A 26,840-nucleotide genomic window follows, 5' to 3' on the forward strand; every position below is an offset into this window, starting at 1 on the left:
ACCTTTCCTCTTTAGATTGTTTGATGCTGTACTTCAGAGGTCAGCATAGTGAGGTCCATGGGCCAAAATCAGCCTCTGCCTACTTTTGTAAATAAAGTTTTATTGGAACAAAGTCATAGTTACTCATTTATGTATTGTCTAGGGTTGCTTTCTTGCTGCAAGGAGAAAACTCCAGGAGCTGTGGCCAGAGAACATTTTTCCAATAGAACTAAAAATATTTTTGATTTAGCCCTTAACAGAAAAAAAAAAAAAATGCTTACCACTTGAGGGGAAAATAATGGGTGGGAAACAGGGCTAACATGCAGCTCTCACTTGGATAGACAGAAGAGCATGGAGAGACTCACATCATATACTTTTGCTCCAAGCGCCACCACAGGAACATACCAGGAAAACCAAAATAATTCACAGATCCTTTGAAAGAAGTGGCTTTGGCCGGGCGCGGTGGCTCAAGCCTGTAATCCCAGCACTTTGGGAGGCAGAGGCGGGTGGATCACGAGAGATCGAGACCATCCTGATCAACATGGTGAAACTGTGTCTCTACTAAAAATACAAAAAATTAGCTGGGCATGGTGGCGCGTGCCTGTAATCCCAGCTACTCAGGAGGCTGAGGCAGGAGAATTGCCTGAACCCAGGAGGCGGAGGTTGCGGTGAGCCGAGATCACGCCATTGCACTCCAGCCTGGGTAACAAGAGCGAAACTCCGTCTCAGAAAATAAAAAAAGAAAGAAGTGGCTTGTTGCTGCAAACTCTGTGAGACAGTTGAAAAACTGAGTTTGCAAGGTACAAGAGGGGAAAATGTCTGCCTCTGAACACACATCCCCACCAGGGAGACTGAAAAATTCAGATCATGGAAGGAGAATTTATCCTTACCTAGAGCTGAAATGGATTTAGGGAGCCAATCGAAATGTTAAAGTAGAAGAAACAGCAGGAAGAGCCCTGTAGGCACTCCCAGTCTCCACCTTGAGCCAAGGGAAGCCATCCCTGGCTTTATCCCAAAGGCTTCCTAGGGCAAGGTACCCAGTAGAATTGGGGAGAGGACTCGGGGTGAAGGACTCTTCTAGCTGAACTTGTAATATTTTGATTGAGCCTAAATTTCCTGAGCAGAATCCAGGGGAATGAATGACAAGTGAAGCCAGGAGCACGGAAGCTGCATCCAGGAATGAAGTCTAAGAGCCTGCTTGCTTTCTCAGTGGAGAGGCTTCTAGCCTGGGGCAAGATCTCAGGCTGTGTGCAGGCTGCCTAGATATAAACTCAGGGCTGTAGGTGGAACATAGCAGGAGTGAGACTGGCTTTGCTGGCTGCTGGGGAGATGGGTGAGGTTGTCACTGCTTGCTTTCCCCCACTTCCCTGGTGACCTGTATGACGCATCAGAGGCAGCCATAATACCTCTTGGAACATAACTCCATCAACCTGAGAACCAATACCCATCTCCCATGGTGGCCACAGCAAGGGCTTCCCAAGAGGAGTATGAGCTCAGACATGCCTAACTCTGTCCCCACCTGATGGATTTTCTCTACTGACCCTGGTAGCCAGACAGAAAAGACAAACACAAAGAAAAGAAGAGTTAAAAAAAATGAACAAAACCACCAAGAAATTCGAAATTATTCATGTATTTGTTAAATGAACAAATACATGAATAATTGACGTTCCTAGGAAAAAGAGAAATCTAAAAGTTTGGAAGACTTATTTGAGGAAATAGCAAGGAAATTGTCCCTGGTGTTGCTAAAAATCTAACATCCAAATAAATGAAGCTCTTCCTCTGGGAAATTTTTAAAAATATCATCACCTAGGCACATAGTCATGAGGTTATCTAAAGTCAAGACAAAGAAAATAATCTTAAGAGCTGTGAGGGAAAAGCATCAAGTAACCTATAAAGAAAACATGGGGCCGGGCACGGTGGCTCACTCCTGTAATCCCAGCACTTTGGGAGGCCGAGGCGGGTGGATCATGAGGTCAAGATATTGAGACCATCTTGGTCAACATGGTGAGACCCCGTCTCTACTAAAGATACAAAAAATTAGCTGGCCATGGTGGCCCGTGCCTGTAATCCCAGCTACTCGGGAGGCTGAGGCAGGAGAATTGCCTGAACCCAGGGGGCGGAGGTTGCGGTGATCGCGCCATTGCACTCCAGCCTGGGTAACAAGAGCGAAACTCCGTCTCAAAAAAAAATATTTTCTCAACAGGAAAATATCACAATCCTAAATATATTTACACCTAATACCGGGAGTCCTAAACTTATAAAACAGTTACCACTGGACCTAAGAAATGAGGTCGATGGCAACACGGTAATAGTGAGGGACTTCCGTACCCCACTGACAGCACTACACAGGTCCTCAAGGCAGAAGGTCAACAAAACCATGGATCTACACTATACACTAGAACAAATGGCCTTAGCAGATAGTGACAGAACATTTTACCCAACAGCTACAGAATGTACATTGTTTTTATCCACACTTGGAACATTCTCCAAAATAAACCATAAGATAGGCCACAAAACAAGTTTCAGTACATTTTAAAACAGTAAAATTATATCAAATACTATCTGAGACCACAATGGAATAAAATTAGAAATTAACTCCAAAAGGAACTCACAAAATTACACAAATACATAGAAATTAAGTAATCTGCTCCTGATTTATCTTTGGGTCAACAATGAAATAAAATGGAAATTGAAAAATTCTTTGAACTAAATGATAATAGTGACACAACCTATGAAAACCTCTGGGATACAATGCCACCTTACTCCTGTAAACATGGCCATAATTTAAAAATAAATCATAGGCGTTCCATAGATTGGCAAAAGTGGAACACTTTTACACTGCTGGTGATGATGTAAACTAGCACAACCACCATGGAAAACAATGTGGAGACTCTCTAAGGAACAGTATGGAGGCTTCTTGAGGAACTAAAACTAGAACTATCTTTTTTTGGTTTTGTTTTTGTGTCTTTTTTTTTTTTTTGAGACGGAGTTTCGCTCTTGTTACCCAGGCTGGAGTGCAATGGTGCAATCTCGGCTCACCGCAACCTCCACCTCCTGGATTCAAGCAATTCTCCTGCCTCAGCCTCCTGAGTGGCTGGGATTACAGGCATGCACCACCATGCCCAGCTAATTTTTTGTATTTTTAGTAGAGTCGGGGTTTCACCATGTTGACCAGGATGGTCTCGATCTCTTGACCTCGTGATCCACCCGCCTCAGCCTCCCAAAGTGCTGGGATTACAGGCTTGAGCCACCGCGCCCGGCCTAGAACTACCTTTCAATCCAGCAATCCCACTACCAGGTATTCACCCAGAGGAAAAGAAGTCATTCTATAAAAAGACACTTGCTTACAGCAGCACAATTTGCAATTTCAAAAGTATGGAATCAGCTTAAATGCTCATCAACGAATGAATAAGTATAGAAAATGTGATGTGTATATATACCATGCAGTACTACTCAGCCATTAAACGGAATGAAATAGTGGCATTCACAGCAACCTGGATGAAGCTGGAGACCATTATTCTAAGTGAAGTAATTCAAGAATAGAAAACCAAACATTGAATGTTCTCAGTTATAAGTGGGAGCTAACCTGTGAGGATGCAAAGGGTATAAGAATCTGGGGACTTGCAGGAAAGTGTGGGAACAGGATGAGAGATAAAAGACTACATATTGGGGACAGTGTACACTGCTCAGGTGTTGGGTGAACCAAAATCTCAGAAATTACCACTAAAGAGCTATCTATGTTAAAAAAAGGAAAAAGATTGTTGTCTTGCCTAAAAAGACCTAAAAAAATTGCATTGTCATTTTCATCTAATTGGTTTTTCTTTTTAAATATACATTCGTAAAAGTAACATGTGTAGTAGAAATAGAAATACATTCATAGTGAAGTAAAATAGCAGTAGAAATATAAAGATACTTTTAAAATAAATATTAAAAATCTTGACAGATCAAAAATATATATTACATTCAGAAATCCATTTGTTATTCTATAAATGTCTGGTAAATTTTTTTGCCACATACTACTCCATAGTATGGTCATTTCATATATTTAATCATCTGTTAGTGATCACTTTTCTTTCTCTTTCTTTTGTTCTTTATTTTCTTTTTCTTTCTTTTTTTTTTTTTTTACTTTTCTAAGTTGTAACTAATGCTGCAACAAACATGTAACAGTTTGGTTCACATTAGAGGAGGGTTTTGATGGGTTAGCTATTAAGGAATGGAACTACAGATGGAGTAAATATCCATCATTATATTTAACTACTCGATATGTCTATCCTAAATCTGTGTTTGGAAATCCTGTGCCTCTTAAGATAGATCCTACCTTCCATTAAGCAAAATGTAAAGTTTAGATAAAAGCCTTTTCTGCCATTTGTGAATCTTGGGCTTGGGAAATCAAGTGATTGCTTAGACTTTGAATTAAACAAGGAAGAAGACAGAGAAGAGAAAGAGGAAAGGAAAAGGAGAGAAAGAGGAAGAGGAGAAAGAAGAAAGGGAGCAGGAACAGGAGAAGAAAATGAGGAAAAATGAAGTAAGTGAAAACAGAGATGGAGGAGAAAAAGAAGGAAAAGGGATTAAAAACAATACTCACCTTTATACATACAGAAAAGAGGAACCATGTAGTACATTTTATGACCGAGGATGGCGGGCAACTGAGGCAAACATATTCAATTTCCCTAGTCCCGTTTGTGGAAGTGCACAGACTTGGCATTGATGGTGGTGTTGGAGCAAGGCCCGATGGTACTGTCTAGTGGTGGCAGCCAGTGAGAACTTCAGATAGGTCTGAGGCAGAATGTCAACCTTTTTTTCCCTCCTGTTCAGCCTCCAAGACTGGTTTCCAGATGTTGGCTGGGATTTCTAGAGGGACTTAGTATATTTTTGTAGACTTGTACTACTGCAGGTATGCTTTTTTTTTTTTTCTCGAAATTAGAAACCGTGAATTATAGAGACATTTTACCAGAAATGATTGTAGGCAGCTGGCTCTCAGGGTAATGGCTAGTATTTTGGATTGCTTCTTGGTCCTGAAAAGGCTAATGGCAGTGAGTACAACTGAGGGCCTACAGCTCATCACATGCAGTGTCCAAATAATTAAATCATTGCTCGGATCCACTCTGATAACAGAAGGGGCCATTAACGCTGAGTGTTTTCTCACTATTAGCAAAGTGTGTGAGTTTTGCAGAACTGATGTGCCTTCCCTTTCTTCCAACCACAACATACTCAGTTCCAAAGACACGTTTAACTGTAAAGAAGAGAGTCTGTATAAGAATTTGTGATCCCCTGTTAGCATTTCTGTGAATCAGTATCCTGTATTATCCCATTTACTTACATTGGTGCCTCGTGACTTCTGGGGACAGTTTGGGTTTGTGTGGCTGAACATGTTTCGCTAGTAGCTAGACTTCTGGATTATTTCTATTCCTTTGGGGTATAAGCAACTTTGTATCTTACTTTTCCTGTCTCCCTAATGTGAACACACCTATTCTAAGTTCTCAATTGAAAGCAAATAATCTCTGGTGAGCTGCTTTTCTCATAAGTGAGACAGAAAATAACAAGTTCGCCCATTTTTTTTTTCTGATTGGCCTAATCCCAAATATTTGCATTGATGGTGACCTTGGAAGTCCTCCATGTTCCATCCAGTGACTGAAGCTGTATTATGAGCTGTTTGGACAAAGCAATGTGTTATTTTTTTTTCAACCTTATTATAATATTTGCAAATACATATCACTTACTTTTGTTTCTTTCAGAGACATATTTTTGTCATTATTTCCAGAGAAAATACTATATTTATATAAATTCTTTGTCATTATTTTTATTATGTACATTCTATACTTAAAATCATGAAAATGCTTATTTGACCTCCATGAGGTAAATTCATATGTGCTATATGTTTTCAACTGTTCTGCTTCAATTTTAATTTTGTCAACAAGTACTGAATCACTTCTCTAGTGAACACTTGTTTTTTATTATAATTTAAAAATATAATCAATTATATATTGTAATACATATACATATGTATACATATTAATATTATATATAATACATGTAAAATTATAAGTATAACCATTCCAAACAGTACAACTTCAATTCACTCTAATTTTTGGCTTACCTGGCTCTGTAAAAAATCAAACCGTGGTTCATCACAATGTATTCTAAATGAGACAAATTTATACAGGAGTATCCAGAAAAACATAAGATATATTAATAAAAGAGGACCAAGATATTTAATCAGAGGAGATGAGGAATGATATTTCACTGAGGCACTGGTATTATTGCTCCTGGGCAAACAGGCTAGGTTACATGACATATATTCCTTCTGTAAAATAAAATTACACTTACATAACTTGCCAGAATTCTTGAAAAAATTGTGAATATGAGTTTTTTTGTGTTTTGAAAGCTTGGTTTTAAGTGACTCCTTTTCTTTTTATGCTTTAACAAAACATAAAATAATTTTATCTATAATTGAATAGGCTTAGAAATACAAGATCACCATCATTTAATTTTCCATGCAGTACAATTTTTGTTCATTATGAAGATTATCTCATAAATTCATCTGTTAAGTAATATTAAATTATAACATGTATGCTCTAGATCAGAAAATAATCATGTTCTATGCTTAAATAATACTCTCTCTAATAAATTTACTTCTATTTTTGAATGCTTCAAATAATATATACTTTTAAAAAACAATACTGAAGTAAATGTATATTTACCACTCTTCAAGTTTAAAATATAGTGTTAAATGCTTTTAAAAGTTCCACTTTTTCTGTCTAATGTCAGCATTTTCCCTCTACCTACAATATGTTTCTTCTATTTGTATGGAAGTATTTTTTTCTCATCCTTCAATTTCCAGTTGTTAATAATATTACTCTGGGGCTAATATCCAGAATCTACAAAAACTAAAGCAGATTTGCAAGAAAAAAACACACCCATCCAAAAGTGCGGCAAAGGATATGAACAGACACTTTTCAAAAGAAGACATATGAGGCCAACAAACATATGAAAAAATGCTCATCATCACTGTTCATTAGAGAAATTCAAGTTAAAACCACATTGAGATACCACCTCATGCCAGTTTGAATGGTGATCATCAAAAAATCTGGAAACAACAGATGTTGGAGAGAATGTGGAGAAATAGAAACACTTTAACACTGCTGGTGGGAGTGTAAATTAGTTCATCCATTGTGGAAGACAGCGTGGCAACTCCTCAAGGACCTAGAAATAGAAATCCTGTTTGACCCAGCAATCCCATTATTGGATATATACCTAAAAGATGATAAATCATTCTATTATAAAAACACATGCACACCTATGTTCATTGAGGCACTGTTTACAATAGCAAAGACCTGGAACCAAGCCAAATGCCCATCAATGATAGACTGGACAAGGAAAATGTGGCACCTATATGCCATGGAATGCTATGCAGCCATAAAAAATGATGAGCTTGTGTCCTTTTTAGCAACATCAATGAATCTGGAAACCATCATTCTCAGCAGACACAAGAACAGAAAATCAAACACCATATGTTTTCATTCATAGGCGGGTGTTGAACAATGAGGACACATGGACACGATGGGTGCAGGGGATGGACAGCAGGAGGTGGGGAGGTTGGGGAGGGATAACATGGGGAGAAATGCTAGATGTGGGTGAAGGGGGGATGGAAGCAGCAAACCACCTTGTCATGTATGTACCCCTGCAACCATCCTGCATGATCTGTACATGTGCCCCAGAACCTAAAGTATAATTTAAAAAAAATTATATATATATTTATAGGTATACTATATAAGCAAGGTAGCAAATATTTTGTATTTAAAATGTAACTTTATTGATATAGAAATGTAACTTTATTGATATAGAAAACTCAGGATAAGCATGTACCGTACTAGACTATGAAAAGTATGGCTTCTGTAATAGTAAAGATTTTTAAATGCACATCCACATTTTTTTAACCAGTGTTAGAGGGATCATTGGTTTCTGACTGTCCCTTTTCAGGAAGACCTGTTCCAAGGAAACTCCATGTTAAATATTTTTTCTCTGGTACATTTAAAAACATTCTTTCTTCATTTTCTTACAGAGAAAAATTAAGAGACTTCTAGCTCTGACCAAAATATTCTAATGGACTTATTCTCTCACCTAAAACAAAAAAAAAATTATAAAGGCTGAATCTGGTTAAAAACACAAAAACAGAAATATCTGATAGCATTGAAGGGCAACTAAAACAGGCAGGACTTGAGGGGCTACCAAACATGAGAAACTGAGATCGTGCAGCCTTCTATTCACCATGGGCTTTTCAAAGACGATATTTAGTAACTCTCTGAATACAGTCGGAACAGAAATCACATTTACATGGTATGAAGCAGCAGAATTTATACTTTGGGAATGCCAGCACAGTTAGAACCTGAGGACCAGAATCCCAGCAAAGAGGGAACCTCTGTGACTGGCTTCGTATTCTGGGGACTATTTTCCCTCGAGGCTGTAAATTTCTGCAAGTTTTAATGAAAAAATATCTAGTATCCAATCAGAATTTTAAAACTGCTAAAAATTAGAACAAAAATAGCAGAATAGAACAAACAATAGAGACTTACAGTTAATTCAGATCTTGGAGTTATCAGGAATGGACTATGAAATGACTAGTGTTAATATGTTTAAATATATGTAGAATTCCTAAGAAACTGAAACAAATCCAAAGGAATTAAAAAATTTTAGAGCTAAAACTCTTGTAAACTGTAATGAAGAATTTAACAGATAAGTTTAATAAAATATTAGGTATAGTAGACAGAGAAGAATAGGAGTGACATAAGTAAAAATACTCATTTTGAAATACAAAGAGAAGATCATGGATATAGAAAAGATAGAGATAAATGGGACATTGTAAAAAGTTTTAACATACATGTAATTGCTGTAAAAATGTGTAACACAAAGGGAATGAGAAATAAGAAATATTTGCAGAAATAATTCCTAAGAATTTCCCTAAACTGGTTAAAGCCATGAAAATACATGATTAAGAATTTCTCTAAGGATTTCTGGCCTGGCCTGGTGGCTCATGCCTATAATCCCAGCACTTTGGGAGGTGGACGCCGGGTGGATCACATGAGACCAGGAGTTTGAGACCAGCCTGACCAACATGGTGAAACCCCATCTCTGCTAAAAATATAAAAATAAGCTGAGCATGGTGGCACGCACCTGTAATCCCACCTACTCAGGAGGTTGAGGCAGGAGAATTGCTTGAACCCAGCAGGTGGAGGTTGCAATCTCAAAAACAAAAAGGAAAAAGAAAAGAATTTCCACAAATTTCAATGAGGATAAATACAAAGACAGCCTGATTTAATTATATCATAAGTAAACTGTTGAAAATGATGAGACAGAATAAATATTTTTAAAACAGCTTGAAAAAGACAGAATAATATTATCAATGAAGCAGAGAAGTAGTAATTATGGACAGCTGACCAATATCCAAAATAAATATTGTCAAATAAGAATTTCCCTGTATCTCAATGGTATTGGAGTGTCTCTGTAGTGTTTCAGTTACATTGAGTGAGTAAGTATGACAGAAAAGGAGTGAGTTTAGAGAGAAAAAGTAAGATAGGAATTCAAAGTGGCAACATAACTAGCGTTTTACTCTGAGTGGAATAGGTACACCTTAGAGGATTTTTAGCAGAGTAAGTTTTTCTGAATTAAACAGCATAATTCTGAGTTTTGTGAACTTCCTAACACACAAAGCTACAAAGACAGGAAAAGAATGACATGTTAGGTAACCTTTGCTGTAATCTAGGCAACAAGTGACAGGAAATGGATCCAAGTTTTAACACTAGAGTGGAAGAGAAGTAGTTGGTTCCTCCTCCTCTTCCCCTCTACGGTTAAAACGTGACAGCAAGCTCTCGGGACTTGCTGATGCAGCAGATATAGGGAGTGAGAAAAATAAAGGCCTCAAGTAAGTTTTCAGATGACAGATTGGTAAAGGGAAGCATCATAAAATAAAATTGAAATTGAAATTTGGCATGGATGTATAGGTCTTTGATGATAGTTGTGAAAAAAATATGAAATGTGCAGATTCCAATTTTTAGAACAACATTTTACACTTGTTTTAGCTAATTTTAACTCAAAATATCTCTAAGTTAAAGCAAATCAGATAAGATCAGTTATTGCTAACTCCTCATATAGCCTTTTTTGTGTACTTCATGATAAGTTAGAATGTGACTTTCTCTAAGAGTGTGATGTTTTAAATTGTGCAAGTTAGGTCGTTTTATGTTTCATGGTTTCGACAAAACTAAAGGGGCACTGACTCAAGCTGCCAGCACATAGCAAATTTGATGATCAATAATTATGTGAACTTTGGCATATAAATTATAAAGATTGCAAATAATTGGTATTTCTATAACAAAACTCATTGTATTTCTATTTATTTATATAAAATATTTCACAACAATCAAATTAATAAAAGGGATAGAATTGATAATTCTTCATTTTACCAACTGATAGTCATCCACAGATGTATGAAATAATTCATAATAGTAAATCTCACATAATTCACTGATGTTTTTTCAATGAAATATGTTCATGTTTAATAAATCAAAATTAGTATACGTATTTTTTGTATGTATTATCAATTTTTTATAGCAGTCTATAGTTTAATTCACAGAACCTAGTGATTTAAAGAAATTTAATTATGTGACAGTATACATCCTTTATAGCAAAAATGTGTTGTAATGATCAAAAGTTAATGCTAAATATGTACTGCTTTATATTATATATATATATTCATCTGCATAAAACTCTGCAAGAAGTGGAATGGAAATATGAGCTGCTGCTGCTTGTAAATTTTCAAACATTTAAAAAGGTTTTATATGTGTTTTAAATAAATATGGTCAGGTTTATAATTCATATGAAAATTACACTCCATTGGATTAATTTCAAAAGTTGACAGCAGGGGGTGGGGAAGATGGGGAGGGATAAGATGCAGCGAAATGCCAGATATAGTCAAAGGGGGAAAGGAGGCAGCAAACCACCTTGTTATGTATGTACCTAGGCAGCAACCCTGCCTGACCTGCACACGTATACCAGAGCATAAAGTAAAATTTAAAAAGAAGTTGATAATGCCAGATTCAACTTAAAATATTCTCATATGCAATCTATGTAAAATTACATAGTTTATATCATTTAAACTTATACTAAAAAACTGTATTTGCCACTTAAATTTCATGGTGTGGTACCTAATTGTTCAAAATCACTTTAGATAAAGTAAGCACACATTTTTGAAGAGTACTCGTGGGGGAGCTTTACTTAATTATAATTAAAGTTTGTGTTTTACCCCAAAATTTTACTGTATAATGAATCTGTGTAATATTTTTTCTACCTCACCTAGCATAAAGTGTTGCATAATTTCAGAAATGATCATTATATGTTAGAAACTAAACTAAGAGAAAATGTGCTTAAGGTAGATAGAAGTTTTGTTTTAGCTAGGGCCAGAGCATACATTTTATCTACCGAGGAATAAATCAAATAACTAGACTTAGGTAGCTCAGATGGCATTGAAAAATTAGATATACACATTTTTGAGTTACTTGCTTTTGTTTTGTGTGGGTTTGTGAAGTGGAAAATAATGATTTGCTCTTTTTTAAAACTTGACTGAAATGGCAATTTTTTTTCAGAATATAAATCTCAAATAAAAAATTCGATACAGTTGTCAGATGCCTCTAAACAATAGCAATAAGCATCTCTTCAGAGCAGAGATAAATGCAGTGGATTCTTGTGATCTGTGATGGGCCAATTTTAACTGAACAGCTGAGCTAGAGGTGATGCAGGCAAACTGCTGGGTTTATATTTCCGAATGCTGCTAAGTAATCAAGGAAATGATCTGCAAAATGTTTTGTGTACCATTTTCTGTACTAGCTGAAAACAAAGCCATAAATAATACCTTTAGCGGTGTGTATAAAATCACGAATATTAAATAATGTTCCAGTCTGTGAATCTCACATTGGATAGTAGCATGATTGTAAGAAAGTTTTTCTTTAAAAAACATGGCTTTAACTTTTCTGTTTTTGTTGTTTTGGATTCCTGTTTTAAATTTTCTGCTTACTTCACATGACTTTGGTTATTTAGACTTTTCATCCTTGACGTATAGACATTTGTGATGCAGCTGTTGTTTTCATACTATCGTGGTCTAGTTTTGAGGCTCGAGGTAGAGAGCACTCTATTCCCATTTTTGAGAAGTTGATTAAATCTACATTCCAACGACTTCCCTCACTGGGATTTCTCACCTTTTGTCACTGTACACTCACGCCCTAATCTCAGGTACTAGACAACTAGAGACAGCTCCTATGTCCCTGGTGCCTGTGAAAGTATTCAAATGAGCCAGTGCACAGACAGCCCAAGTCACCTTCCTAACCCATCCTGTGAGTGAGTGTTGAACATAAGCTGCCCGCTGCAGCTCCAGCTTGCTGTTACCCCAGCCGGAGTTCAACGTCTTGTGTGATCCTGGCTGACAGCCTTCTCTCCTCTGCAGGTATAAGTAACAAAGAACTTTGCCTTTAATCCATCCAAATCTCAACATATGTCCACCATTCATATAACTAAAAATTGTATAAAATATGGTTTAACAAACATTTATAGGTGTATACTAGTGACAAAAGAGCAAAGACCACTGACTTGCTGAGGCATACATTTTATCTATCTTCCTATTTCTGTCCCTATTTCTATCTATATTGCACTTATTACACAGATGTGTAAAATTACAGAATTTCTTAAGCGTTTCTTTCTGCTACATAGTTTTCTTATGAAAAAAAATCTTTAAGCAAGAGTGAAACTTTATTGAGAATATACCTGGTGAAACTGGTTTGAAAAAAAAAAAAAAACAAGAATCATGAATTTTTTTTTTCGAGACAGTCTCGCTCTGTCAACCAGGCTGGAATGCAGTGGCATGATCTCAGCTCACTGCAACCTACACCTCCCAGGTTCAAGAGATTCTGGTGCCTCAGCCTCCCAAGCGGCTGAGACTACAGGTGCCTGCCACCACGCCCTGCTAATTTTTGTATTTTTTTGGTGGAGACGAGGTTTCGCCATGTTGGCCAGCCTGGTCTCCAACTCTTGGCCTCAAGTGATCATCTGCTTCACTCTCACAAATTTCTGGGATTCCAGGTATAAGACACCATGCCCAGACTAGAATCATACATTTTTAAAGAAAAAGAGTGGCACATATTTCTACTTCACAGAATAATAAATGGCGAATGCCGTGTTTCAAAGTAAATGTCTGATTTCAAATGAAGAATACCTTAGTATACATCTCTACAAAAATATTTATTGGTAACAGACTGATATAGAGTCTTACTTTTCTTGATACAGTTTTTATCTCGGTGAAATGCAATTTATTTATCATAAGTTGCATCCATGTAGAGTGTACAATGCCAGAGTTCTGGCAGATGTATACAACGATAAAACAACCACCCAGTCATCATCAATGATTTGTAATTTTCAATGAAAGTTTTGCACATGTTCTATTAAATTTATTCCTTGGTAATTTTTATTGCAGATGCTGTTGTAAATTAATTATATTTTCATTCCTCTTTCCAAACGTTCTAATTTATAGAAATATAGATGTTCGTATTTTATGGTGACTTTCTATCCTACAACCTTCCTAAGTTCACTGTTTCAATTTTTCTGCTTTCCTTTTTACATCCTCTGAAAAGTATTATTTTTGTGAGTGTTGCAGTCTGTTATCTATCTTGCCTTTGTCCTGAATAGGACAATATTATAATTTATAATATAATTATATGATATTATAATATAAAAACCATAACATATTTATATTAGAAATGTAAATATAATATTAAATGGAAGAAAGGATGATGTGTCTCTGTTCCTTTTTTATTTTTTGAGACACTTTTACTGTCTCACCCGGGCTGCAGTGCAGTGGTGTGGTCTTGGCTCACTGCAACCTCCGCCTCTGGGTTTAAGTGATTCATCTGCCTGCCTCAGCCTCCTGAGTAGCTGGAACTACAGGCGTGCACCATCACACCTGGCTAATTTTTGTATTTTTAGTAGAGATGGGGTGTCACCATTTTGCCTAGGCTGGTCTTGAACTCGTGACCTCAAGTGATCTGCCTATCTTAGCTTCCCAGAGTGCTGGGATTACAGGTGTGAGCCCCTGTGTTTCTTGTTTTTGATTCTGGTAGGGAAGCATTTAAGTCTTTAGTCTTTCACCATTGTGTGTGATGCTAGCATTTTTTAATAGATATCCTTTATTAGGTTTATAAATTTTCCTTTCATTACTAGATTACTGTTTGTTTATTTAATGATCCAGTAGTAAATTTTTTGTAAATCTATTGAGATTATGTGTTTCATTTTCCTTTATTCTAATAGAGTGGTATATTTCATTAATGGATTTTCAAATATTAAATTGAGTTTGTATTTTTTTGATACATTTCCACTAAACATAGTTATATATTTTTTTATTTAATTTGCTAATATTTTGGTAAAGTGCCTTAAGTGTGTCTATCTTTTTAAAAATTTTTTTACTTTTTATGTTACATTTTTACTGTAACATTTTCGTTTAGCTGTGTTTAGATGTGCAAAATTTTATCACTGTGTTACACTTACCTACATTATTCAAGGCAGTAACATGGTATATGGTTTGTAGCCTAGGAGAAATAGGCTGCACCATATAGCCTAGGTGTGTATAGGCTATACCATCAAGATTGTGTAAGTATACTCTGTGACCGATGTTTGCACAAGATAAAATCATGAGGACTGATTTCTCAGAACATATCCTTGCCATTAAGCGATACATCACTGTAAATTTATATTCACTGTATTCTTCATGGATTGACACTTCTTTCAGTAGAAAATTGCCCTCTTTGACTGCAATACTACCCCTTAAATTGATCTGTATTTTATATGGTATTGCTATAGCCACAGCCAGTTTCTTATGGGCTTAGTTTGCATGAGACATAATTTTCCTTTCTTCTTTGTTCAATCTGCCTATCTTTGTGTATTTAACACTGCACATACTAATTGTTGCATTCGAATTAATTCTAACAATTCTTTTAAAAATTGGAGTATTTTGTTATTTACATAAACAATGTAGTATCATTATTCATGAGGTTGGATTAAGGTTCACATTTTGCTATTTATTTTTAATTCTATTGCATTAGGTGAAATATGTGAAATTTATTATAGTATATTTTAATCTTTCCCCACAGTGTCCTTATTACTGTTATTATCAATATGCATTGCATATCTATCCAATTTTCTTAAGCCCATGGGAACAGTGCTATGTTTTGTTAAAGTCTTTAAAAAAGTAAGAAAATAGTATATATTTATTTATAAATAATATTTTATATTTTATGTTCTTTATACCTTCTGTACCTATGAGTTTCCATCTGGTATCATTTACCTTCAGCTTGAAATCCCTTTACCATTTTTTTTCTAGTGCATATCTGCTCTTCTCAAGGACTTGGTTTTACACATCTGAAAATATCCTTCTCATCTCTACATTTTTTGGAGGATTGTATTGCTTGATGCAAAATTCTTGACTGATTTTTTTTTTCTTCAACACTTTAAATATCTTCTTATACTGTCTTCTGGCTTCCATAATTTTAAATATGAAGTTCAACACTGATCTCATCAATCAAATTAGCAGTCTTTGCCTGAGATTCTCATAGCAAAGAATAGTGATTTTCTAGGTGTGGGTAACACTTTAGATCTTCACTCTCATTTTGCAGTATGAGATCTGAATATTTTAAATAAATTGACTATGTTACAATATTCCACAGATCCTTTCAAGTTTTGTGTTACCTTGGTAGGGAGCTGAGTAGTGGAAGGGGATAGGTTCATGTGCTTAGGCTACTATTACTTAGAAATATTGACATCTGGATTTTGCTACACCATTCAATGCATAATTTAGGCTCTTATAAATTCTTGTCTCAGTTTTTCAGTGTTCTGTTAACTAATTCCTTGCCTTTAATTTCACAACCTATAATCCCTATCTAACCTTCTAGCAGTGAGATCTTCCTAAGTTGCAAATCTGCAATGCCACAACCCTACTTAATTTTTCATTGGCTGAGTGTTGTTAAGATCATGTTATGTAAAGCCTAAACTGCAATGGTTAGTGTTAAGTTCTATACTCACATTCTTCATGCCTCGCTACTGACATACCACGCTCCTCCCACCTTTTATCAGCCATTCTGAAATGTCCAAGGCTTTCTCAGGACAACTACACAGGCTTGCCTCTTGTCCCATTGAATAAAGTGTTATTCTCTGGCCCTACTCGTTCATTCATGTTTTAACATATGTTCCTAGAGTTTCCATCAAAGAGGAATCCTTAGAGGGACTGTGAATAAGGCACTGAATGAGCGAAAGAATGGGCCTTTATGAGGACTGGACATTCATAATCTTTATTTCTGCTGGTAGACACTAAAAAAATGCACGCATGTATATGTATGTATATATGTATGTCATTTTATGTTGTTATTAAAGAATATCTGAGGCTGACCAATTAATAAAGAAAAAGGTTTATTTGGCCTATGATTCCGATGGCTGAAAAGTCCAAGATTGGACATCTGCATCTGGGCAGGGCTTCAGGGTGATTCCACTCATGAAAGCAAAAGGGAGCCAGTTTGTGAAGAGATTATATGACAAGCGAGGAAGCAAAAAAGAGAGAGAGGAGGTTGCAGGCTCTTTTTAACAACCAGCTCTGCAGAGAAGTAATAGAGAGTGAGAGCTCACTCACCCTCAAGAAAGGTCATTAATCTATTCATGAGGGATCTGCCTTCATGAACCAAACAGCTCTTACTAAAGCTAAACTCCAACATTGGGTATCAAATGTCAACTAGGATAGCCAGGAGCTTTTGCAAAAAACTAAAGACAGGACTACCATATGATCCAGCAATCCCATTGCAGGTATTTATCCAAATGAAAAGAAATCAGTATATCAAAGGAGTACCCACACTCTCACAGAGTGCTTTTAACAATAGCATAATAGGGAATCAACCTAAGTGTCTATCAACAGATGGATAGATAAGCAAAAGTGTTCTCTCTCTCTCCACAGTGAACACACATATACATATGTATACACACATATACATATGTACACACACATACACACATGTGCACACACACATATACATATGTACACACACACACACATACACACACACAATGGAATACTAAGCAGCCATAAAAATGAAATTATATCATTTGGAGTAACATGAATGGAATTGGAGGTCATTATGCTGAGTGAAATAAACCAGGCATAGAAAGACAAACATCATATATGGGAGGTAAAAGTTGATCTCGTGGAGGTAGAAGGTGGAATGATAGATACTAGTCACTGGGAAGAATGCGTGGCTTAGGGAAGAGATAAAGAGAGTTTGGTTAATGATACAAATATACAGTTATGCAGGCAGAATAAGTTACTGACTTGATCATTAGTCTGTGTAGGTAATAATTTATCACTTGTACCCCATAAATATGTACAGATATTTGTATCATTGAAAAATTTGAGATGAAGTTTGGAAGTGACAAACATCTAAACCATAACAACATGTGTGTACATATGTGTATGTGGTGAGAAATGTGAAGTACATACAGTACAAGATATGGAGACTAAAGGAAGTGTTAATTTTAAATCAGTGGAGTACGTTATGCAAAGATGCAGGGGGAAAGTACTCTAGGCCGTGAAAAAAATAATAAAAATTAGGGAAAATTTTCTGACACAGCAATAATTTTTGAGAATTAAAGTAATGGAAGATATTTCATCTCTCACATTGGGGGATATATTCTGCTTTCTTATTATTCATTTCATGAAATTATTCCACAATGTGACAGTCTTCTGTGGCTAAAAGGTCTACTGCATCAGCAATAATAAAATATCTATATTCCCTATTTCATTTCTCAACATCCAAATGATTTGTATCAATTCTGCTTATGTGAGGGATTGATTGGAGATTACAGGTTATCTGTAGACAATAATAATTCTATTCTCATGTGAACTGTTGTTATATGAATTCAAATATTCAGCAGACAGAATCTTTACCAGTATGTGGCAGATCTAGTGTGAAGTTTCTGGATATAATATAATTATCTTATAATAATTTTGCACATATATTTTGCAGTAAACACTGCTATTATTTGAACCTGATTTGAGGACACAGAAATTTTAAAAATGTGTTCTTTTCTCTAAATTCTTTAGTGTAAAGTAAAATCATTTCTATTGCTTATACAACCAACGAAAAACAATTGTAACACAACATTGTATTTTTAATAAAATCTTTGTTACATTTCAGGAAATATGAGGAGTGACATAGAGTTCAAGGGAATAATTACGATTATCTCCTCTTGGCATATGCTATGCCATGCCCATCCTTACAGGCTGATTTATACTGTTTTGTTAACACTATATAGAGTTATTATATAATTATTTGACAGTATATATGCATGGTTTTATATAATATCTAAAATAATGCCAAAGAGCAAACTATTTCTCAAAGGAATCTGTAAGTATAAAATAAATAACAAACAATGCCTTAGTATTTCATACCTGGTTTCGTGCGTGTGTTTCTGTTTGCGTTGCTGTTTGCGGAGTGCTTCTAGAAACTCTGAAGTCTGGTCAATATTGCTATACCATTTGACTGTCATAAAAATAATTCTAGAAAGCAAAGGACTTTGTGATCGTATATCATTTAAGTCTAAAAGAAATATTCTGTCTTCTAAGAGAAAAATGATTAAAATGAAAATCTCTAAGTACCCAGAGAATACTGTTAGATTACTAAACTTTTCCTTCAGTGTGTTTAAGTTTTATGTGCACACTGCCATTTAGGAGAAGAAAAAATTTCCCACGAAGTATTTTGTCCTATTTCTCATTTATTTATTTCTTTGATCCTAGCAGAATACTTGTTGCTATATTTCACAGTGCTTGTCTAAAGATCTTATATGCCTGTAAGATGAAGTTAGGATCTAGGATACAAACTGGGTTAGTTTGGGTTGCAGTGAAACACATGTTTTCTAAAGTTTGTGTTTTTATTAATTGGTGTATAACATATACACAGCGTATGACACTTTACCAAGCACTTTGAAAAACTGTGACTCAATTGTCCTCAGAGCAACTCAAGAAAATGAGCTTAAAATAATGAAAACATAGCCTATATCTTTTATTTCCAGTTCTTTTGTTCTGTATTCATGAACTCTATAATGAAAATTAAAACTCATCTGTATATTGTTAATGATTGAAACTGGTATGGGTGTTACATATGCATTTATATGTAGATATATATGTACATATGTATTTCTCAGTCACTGTATACAGATATATGTGTATGTATATATAGTTCTCAATTATGAAAAAGTATAACAATGTGTTTTATTTAAATGTACTACCCTTCTTATCGTGAAGTTGAATGACTGAAAGTATATATGAGATGAGCCCATTAATTGATTAGAAATATTAAGCTTAATATAGTATAGAAAATAGAATTTCATATTTTGTCATTGAAAAGCCCTTTTAATAATAAAAGCAAATTTTATATTCAGATAAGCATGCAGATGCTTGCTTAAAACAGGGTTTAAATAGTCTCTATTTCAACTAAAAAGTTGTTGAAAGCTAGCAAAACTGCTGGAGGTTCATTCGTAGAAATGGAAGATAGGGTTAGGGAGATTAAATAGTAAAACCGATGGTGACATTAAAGGTAATGTTGAGTTTATTTTAAAACTCTCCAAATGGTGGCATTAATTATATACCCATAAAGTAATTCTGTAAATAACCATGAAGCCAAACCTCTGAGATTCTGCATGACATGTCCGTATAGCAAAACAAAAGAAAAAGTTAAAAAAAAATTTTAAATTCAGATAACATAGAGTTTGCCAAATGTAATTTTGACCAGTTTAAAAATAAGCACATCCAGAGGGAAAAGGTACCATGTAAATAGAAGATTGTTTGGAGAGCCATATCCCAGAAGGACTGAGGAGGAAAATAAAATAAATGGAAAAGGAAGTAATCAAGTCTCTGATAGCTAATAACCCAGGATGCCCCTGCGACTCATTAGAGTAAACAAGAGGAAATGAAAACCCGTATATAGATGCTCCAGTCAACAGTTTTAATCATGGAAATTAAAGCTACAGAGAACATTGTAAACTAAATGTACAGAAAGCCCTGACCTGCCATTTTGGATCGCAGTGTCTTCAGTTGCCCCCTTTGCCATGTTCGCCCTCTCCTGCCATCTATCACTAATGTGTTTAAAGAAGTGAGAAATAAAAAGAAATGAACTCAACATTTATGGACCAAATAATGTCCAAATATGTATTTTACCGGAAGCCCCCTATTTTCGTCAGTACTTGTGGGCATTTTATGTATTCCTTCAATAATTACTATTTCTAAAGCCAGGTTCATTATTCCATGTCATTGTGTATCACCATATCTTTTCTGATTGTGCTAATGACAAATACTTTTCAGTGAAATAGCCTTATTTTTAAATAAGTGTTTGGTACCTCATTTTTTTTTCATTCTGACACGCTATATTTGTACATTTCTTTTGATTTTTTCTTCAAAATATAGAATTTAGCCATTACCTCTTCTATTTTTCTTCCTCGACCGGAACTCAAAACACTAAATGTTTATGTTTTATTTTGCATAAGCTAAAATGACAATGTTTTGGTGCATTACAGTTGCTTTAATTATGTTTGCATTTTTAACAATATGCCAACAGAATTATGAACTACTAATAATTTATTTTATATGATTTAAAATATTATTACAGCACTAAAATGCTTAGCATTGTTTGTGCTCCATAAGCAATTAAAACATAAGAAATTAATATGAAAATAGCAATTATACTGACTATATAAATGCCCTGGAAGAACTCTAGTGTTAGAATGTGTGTGTTAGAATGCCTTCATGGGATGCATACCTTTAGAAAAATGCAAAAAATATGAACCACCAGGGATGCGAGCGCACTACAGAACCTTTAAAACTAGCCTCAAGCCTGGACAAAGTCACTTCATCAAGATTAGTTAGACCAGGGCAACATTTTCTCGTCAGCCCTGTCCAGGCTGTTCCTTCTTGTGCCTGTGTTTTTGATCCTTGGTCTTACTTATTTCTTGGCTATTTCATTTGGGTTCCTTGTAACCACCCTTGGCTTTGTTCGTCTATTCTTCTCTTTATTACTGTTCCTATGTATCACATTTCCTCCTCTAATTCTATTACAGATCTCATTTGGAAGTTTTTTCATTTGATTATTTTATTACACTCTGCACCACTGTGTGTGAAAAAACAATATCAGAAGCAAGTGAAATGAGGAAGAGCTTTGAGATGTGTAAATGAACTTACTTCCAGTGAACTAAGTTACGTAATTGTGAATATATTTTCACATACCTCAATAGATAGAGCAAGGTTACAAGTGTTTATATCAGGAGCACAGCCAGCTCTCTGCAGCAACAGCAGAAGCTTCTTCTCTGACTTCATTACTGGAGTATGTAAACCTTAGGCAATCGAAAATGGTAGCAGAGTTGGAATTTTTTTCCCTCATAGGATAGAAGTAACTTTAATGAGGCCTAAAACTTGTCACCTTCATAGATGAATGTATTTAACATTTTTCTTATTTATTCACTTATAGCTAGCTTTAAATCAGACAGTTCCTCTGTCTTCTTGATAGTTTTCTTGATGATGCCTTATTCTTAAAACAATTCTCTATTGTATATTTGGGGAAAAAATTCTTGTTCTGCATTCTTATTTACTTTTCTTAACACCCTGAAATAAATATTTTATACAAAATTGAATCATCTGATATTAGGTGACTTGCTGGAAATTTTATTCCTAGTAAATCAGGAGAAAAAATTCAAATGTTCCCATTTTTGGTTTAGTGAAGTCTAAAATGTTATACATTTTTTTCATTAAAATGTTTCAGATTGCTCTTCTCCTATTGATTATTTTAACTTAAATTCCAAGACCTCCTTGTTCCTTATTCTGCTTCCTGAACCGAATTCTAGTTGGATTCTTATAAAGCACTTTACCCAACTTTGACTTGATCAAAAGAGAGGTAAATTGATATATATTAGAGATATAAATGTTCTCTTAATGCCAGAGTGCCCTAATATAGAATGTAACATTTATTTTATTATACTTTAAGTTCTGGGGTACATGTGAAGATCATGCAGGATTGTTACATAGATATACACATGCCATGATGGTTTGCTGCATCCATCCCCCCATCATCTACATTATGTATTTCTCCTACTGTTATCTCGCCCCAATCCCCCCAACCTCCTGCTATCCCTCCTCTAGCTTCCCCACCCCCCAGCAGGTCTCTGTGTGATGTTCCCCTCCCTGTGCCCATGTGTTCTCATCTCATTGTTCAATACCCACTATTAAGTGAGAACATGTGGTGTTTGGTTTTCTGTTCTTGTGTCAGTTTGCTGAGAGTGATGGTTCCCAGATTCATCCATGTCCCTGCAAAAGACATGAACTCATCCTTTTTTATGGCTGCATAATATTCCATGGTGTAGATGTGCCACATCTTCTTTATCCAGTTTATCATTGATGGGCATTTGGGTTGGTTCCAAGTTTTTGCTATTGTAAACAGTGCCGCAGCAAACATGTGTACATGTGTCTTTATAATACAACAATTTATAATCCTTTGGTATATACCCAGCAATGGGATTGCTGGGTCAAATGGAATTTCTATTTCTAGACCCTTGAGGAATCGCCACACTGTCTTCCACAATGGTTGAATTAATTTACACTCCCACCAACAGTGTAAAGGCATTTCTATTTCTCCACATCCTCTGCAGCATCTGTTGTCTCCACATTTTTTAATGATTGCCATTCTAACTGGCATGAGGTGGTATCTCAATATGGTATGAAGTTATTTTTTAAAATCTGGTTGGGTGCAGTGGTTCATGCCTCTAATCCCAGCAGTTTGTGGCCAAGACAGGTGGATCACGAGGACAGGAGTTCAAAACTAGCGTGGCCAATATGGTGAAACCCTGTCTCTACTAAAAATAAAAATAAAGAATTAGCAAGGTGTGGTTGTGAGCATTTGTAATCCCAGCTATTCAGGAGGCTGAGGCAGACAATTGCCTGAACCCAGGAGGCAGAGGTTGCAGTGAGCCAAGATGATGCCACTGCATTCCAGCCTGGGTAAGAGAGCAAGACTTCATCTCAAAAAAAAAGGGAAAGAAAAAAGAAATCAGACGACTACTATATAACAACAGAGACATATACAAAATATATGAAGATCATGAAATTAAACTGAGTTCATGTTCAGTTAGATCCAGGAATCAAATACCATTAAAAGCATACTGAACAGATGTCATAAAGAGAAGATAAATATTACATCAATTTACAGTTTAGTAAATCATATCCCTGTGAACATGATAAGTTGTGTAATTACTAGTTCTGTGAACATAGGCAAATTATCTTCTATGATTTGCAGAAGCCCTGATACATAGTTCAATAAACATTTGTTTTCATTGTTATCATCCACTTTCTTGATGGTAATATTAAAATTTAGGACAAAAAATGAAATTAGGCCAGGCGTGGTGGCTCATGCCTGTAATCCCAGCACTTTGGGAGGCTGAGGCGGGTGGATCACGCGGTCAGGAGATGGAGACCATCCTGGTCAACATGGTGAAACCCCGTCTCTACTAAAAATACAAAAAAAATTAGCTGGGCACGGTGGCGCGTGCCTGTAATCCCAGCTACTCAGGAGGTTGAGGCAGGAGAGTTGCCTGAACCCAGGAGGCGGAGGTTGCGGTGAGCCGAGATCGCGCCATTGCACTCCAGCCTGGGTAACAAGAGCGAAACTCCGTCTCAAAAAAAAAAAAAAAAAAAAGAAAAAGAAAAATGATAAGCCACCAGCCAATTGAGTGGATCTGCCACTCACAGCCAAAGGCATTCGAAAGTAAACCTGAAAAACTAGATGAGGTGATGATGGGAAGTGAGTGTCAGATATGCCTCATTAAATGCTGCTATTTTTTGAACTCAGGCACAACTGGCCAGCATTAACATTAAAAGAAAGATCTTATAACTGACCAAGCAGACTCTATGTAGCAATAAGATACATCATATGACAGGTAGCAGGCCCTGAAAGAAATAAAAGTATTTTACCCTAAAATATATTTCTTTGAGATATTTTAAAATGGCACTGCAAAGCTGTCTCTTGGTGGGGGAGTGTCTACATTCTGCAGAGAATTCTCCTTCCCTTTTCAGGCCTTTTTCCCAATGGAGGAGAGAATTAACTAAGGGTCTGACACCTTTTTTTTTTTTTTTTTTAATTTTTTATTGGATTTTAGGTTTTGGGGTACATGAGCAGAGCATGCAAGACAGTTGCGTAGGTACACACATGGCAGTGTGCTTTGCTTTTCTTCTCCCCTTCACCCACATTTGGCATTTCTTCCCAGGCTATCCCTCCCCAACTCCCCCTCCCACTTGCCCTCCCCTTTTCCCCCCAATACACCCCAGTGTTTAGTACTCCCCTTTCTGTGTCCATGTGTTCTCATTTTTCATCACCCGCCTATGAGTGAGAATATGCGGTGTTTCATTTTCTGTTCTTGTGTCAGTTTGCTGAGGATGATGTTCTCCAGATTCATCCATGTCCCTACAAACGACACAAACTCATCATTTCTGATTGCTGCATAATATTCCATGGTGTATATATGCCACATTTTTCCAATCCAGTCTATTATCAATGGGCATTTGGGTTGATTCCAGGTCCTTGCTATTGTAAACAGTGCTGCAATGAACATTCGTGTACATGTGTCCTTATAGTAGAACGATTGATAGTCTTTTGGATATATACCCAGTAATGGGATTGCTGGGTCAAATGGAATTTCTATTTCTAAGGCCTTGAGGAATCGCCACACTGTCTTCCACAATGGTTGAACTAATTTACACTCCCACCAACAGTGTAGAAGTGTTCCTTTTTCTCCACATCCTCTCCAGCATCTGTTGTCTCCAGATTTTTTAATGATCGCCATTCTAACTGGCGTGAGATGGTATCTCAATGTGGTTTTGATTTGCATCTCTCTGATGACCAGTGACGATGAGCATTTTTTCATATGATTGTTGGCCTCATATATGTCTTCTTTCGTAAAGTATCTGTTCATATCCTTTGCCCACTTTTGAATGGGCTTGTTTGTTTTTATTCCTATAAATCTGTTTGAGTTCTTTGTAAATTCTGGATATCAGCCCTTTGTCAGATGGGTAGACTGCGAAAATTTTTTCCCATTCTGTTGGTTGCCGATCCACTCTAGTGACTGTTTCTTTTGCCGTGCAGAAGCTGTGGAGTTTCATTAGGTCCCATTTGTCTATTTTGGCTTTTGTTGCCAATGCTCTTGGTGTTTTGTTCATGAAGTCCTTGCCTACTCCTATGTCCTGGATAGTTTTGCCTAGATTTCCTTCTAGGGTTTTTATGGGGCCAGGTCTTATGTTTAAGTCTTTAATCCATCTGGAGTTAATTTTAGTGTAAGGTGTCAGGAAGGGGTCCAGTTTCTGCTTTCTGCACATGGCTAGCCAGTTTTCCCAACACCATTTGTTAAACAGGGAATCCTTTCCCCCTTGCTTGTTTTTGTCAGGTTTATCAAAGATTGTACAGTTGTATGTATGTTGTGTTGCCTCCGGTGCCTCTGTTTTGTTCCATTGGTCTATATCTCTGTTTTGGTACCAGTACCATGCTGTTTTGATTACTGTAGCATTGTAGTATAGTTTGAAATCCGGTAGTGTGATGCCCCCCGCTGTGTTCTTTTTGCTTAGAATTGACTTGGCTATGCGGGCTCTCTTTTGGTTCCATATGAAGTTCATGGTGGTTTTTTCCAGTTCTGTGAAGAAAGTCAATGGTAGCTTGATGGGGATAGCGTTGATTCTGTAAATTACTTTGAGCAATATAGCCATTTTCATGATATTAATTCTTCCTAACCCTATCTGTAAATTACTTTGAGCAATATAGCCATTTTCATGATATTAATTCTTCCTAACCCTATCTGTTCATATCCTTTGCCCACTTTTGAATGGGTTTGTTTTTTTTCCTGTAAATCTGTTTGAGTTCTTTGTAAATTCTGGATATCAGCCCTTTGTCAGATGGGTAGACTGCGAAAATTTTTTCCCATTCTCTTGGTTGCCAATCCACTCTAGTGACTGTTTCTTTTGCCGTGCAGAAGCTGTGGAGTTTGATTAGGTCCCATTTGTCTATTTTGGCTTTTGTTGCCAATGCTTTTGGTGTTTTGAACATGGAATGTTTCTCCATCTGTTTGTGTCCTCTCTGATTTCATTGAGCAGTGGTTTGTAGTTCTCCTTGAAGAGGTCCCTTACGTTCCTTGTGAGTTGTATTCCAAGGTATTTTATTCTTTTTGTAGCAATTGCGAATGGCAGTTCGTTCTTGATTTGGCTTTCTTTAAGTCTGTTATTGGTGTAGACGAATGCTTGTGATTTTTGCACATTGATTTTATATCCTGAGACTTTGCTGAAGTTGCTTATCAGTTTCAGGAGTTTTTGGGCTGAGGCAATGGGGTCTTCTAGGTATACTATCATGTCGTCTGCAAATAGAGACAATTTGGCTTCCACCTTTCCTATTTGAATACCCTTTATTTCTTTTTCTTGCCTGATTGCTCTGGCTAGAACTTCCAGTACTATATTGAATAGGAGTGGTGAAAGAGGGCATCCTTGTCTAGTACCAGATTTCAAAGGGAATGCTTCCAGTTTTTGCCCATTCAGTATGATATTGGCTGCTGGTTTGTCATAAATAGCTTTTATTACTTTGAGATATGTTCCATCGATACCGAGTTTATTGAGGGTTTTTAGCATAAAGGGCTGTTGAATTTTGTCAAATGCCTTCTCTGCGTCAATTGAGATAATCATGTGGTTTTTGTTTTTGGTTCTGTTTATGTGGTGAATT

The sequence above is a fragment of the Callithrix jacchus genome, chromosome 18, assembly GCF_049354715.1.
Source record: "Callithrix jacchus isolate 240 chromosome 18, calJac240_pri, whole genome shotgun sequence".
Classification (NCBI taxonomy): domain Eukaryota; kingdom Metazoa; phylum Chordata; class Mammalia; order Primates; family Cebidae; genus Callithrix; species Callithrix jacchus.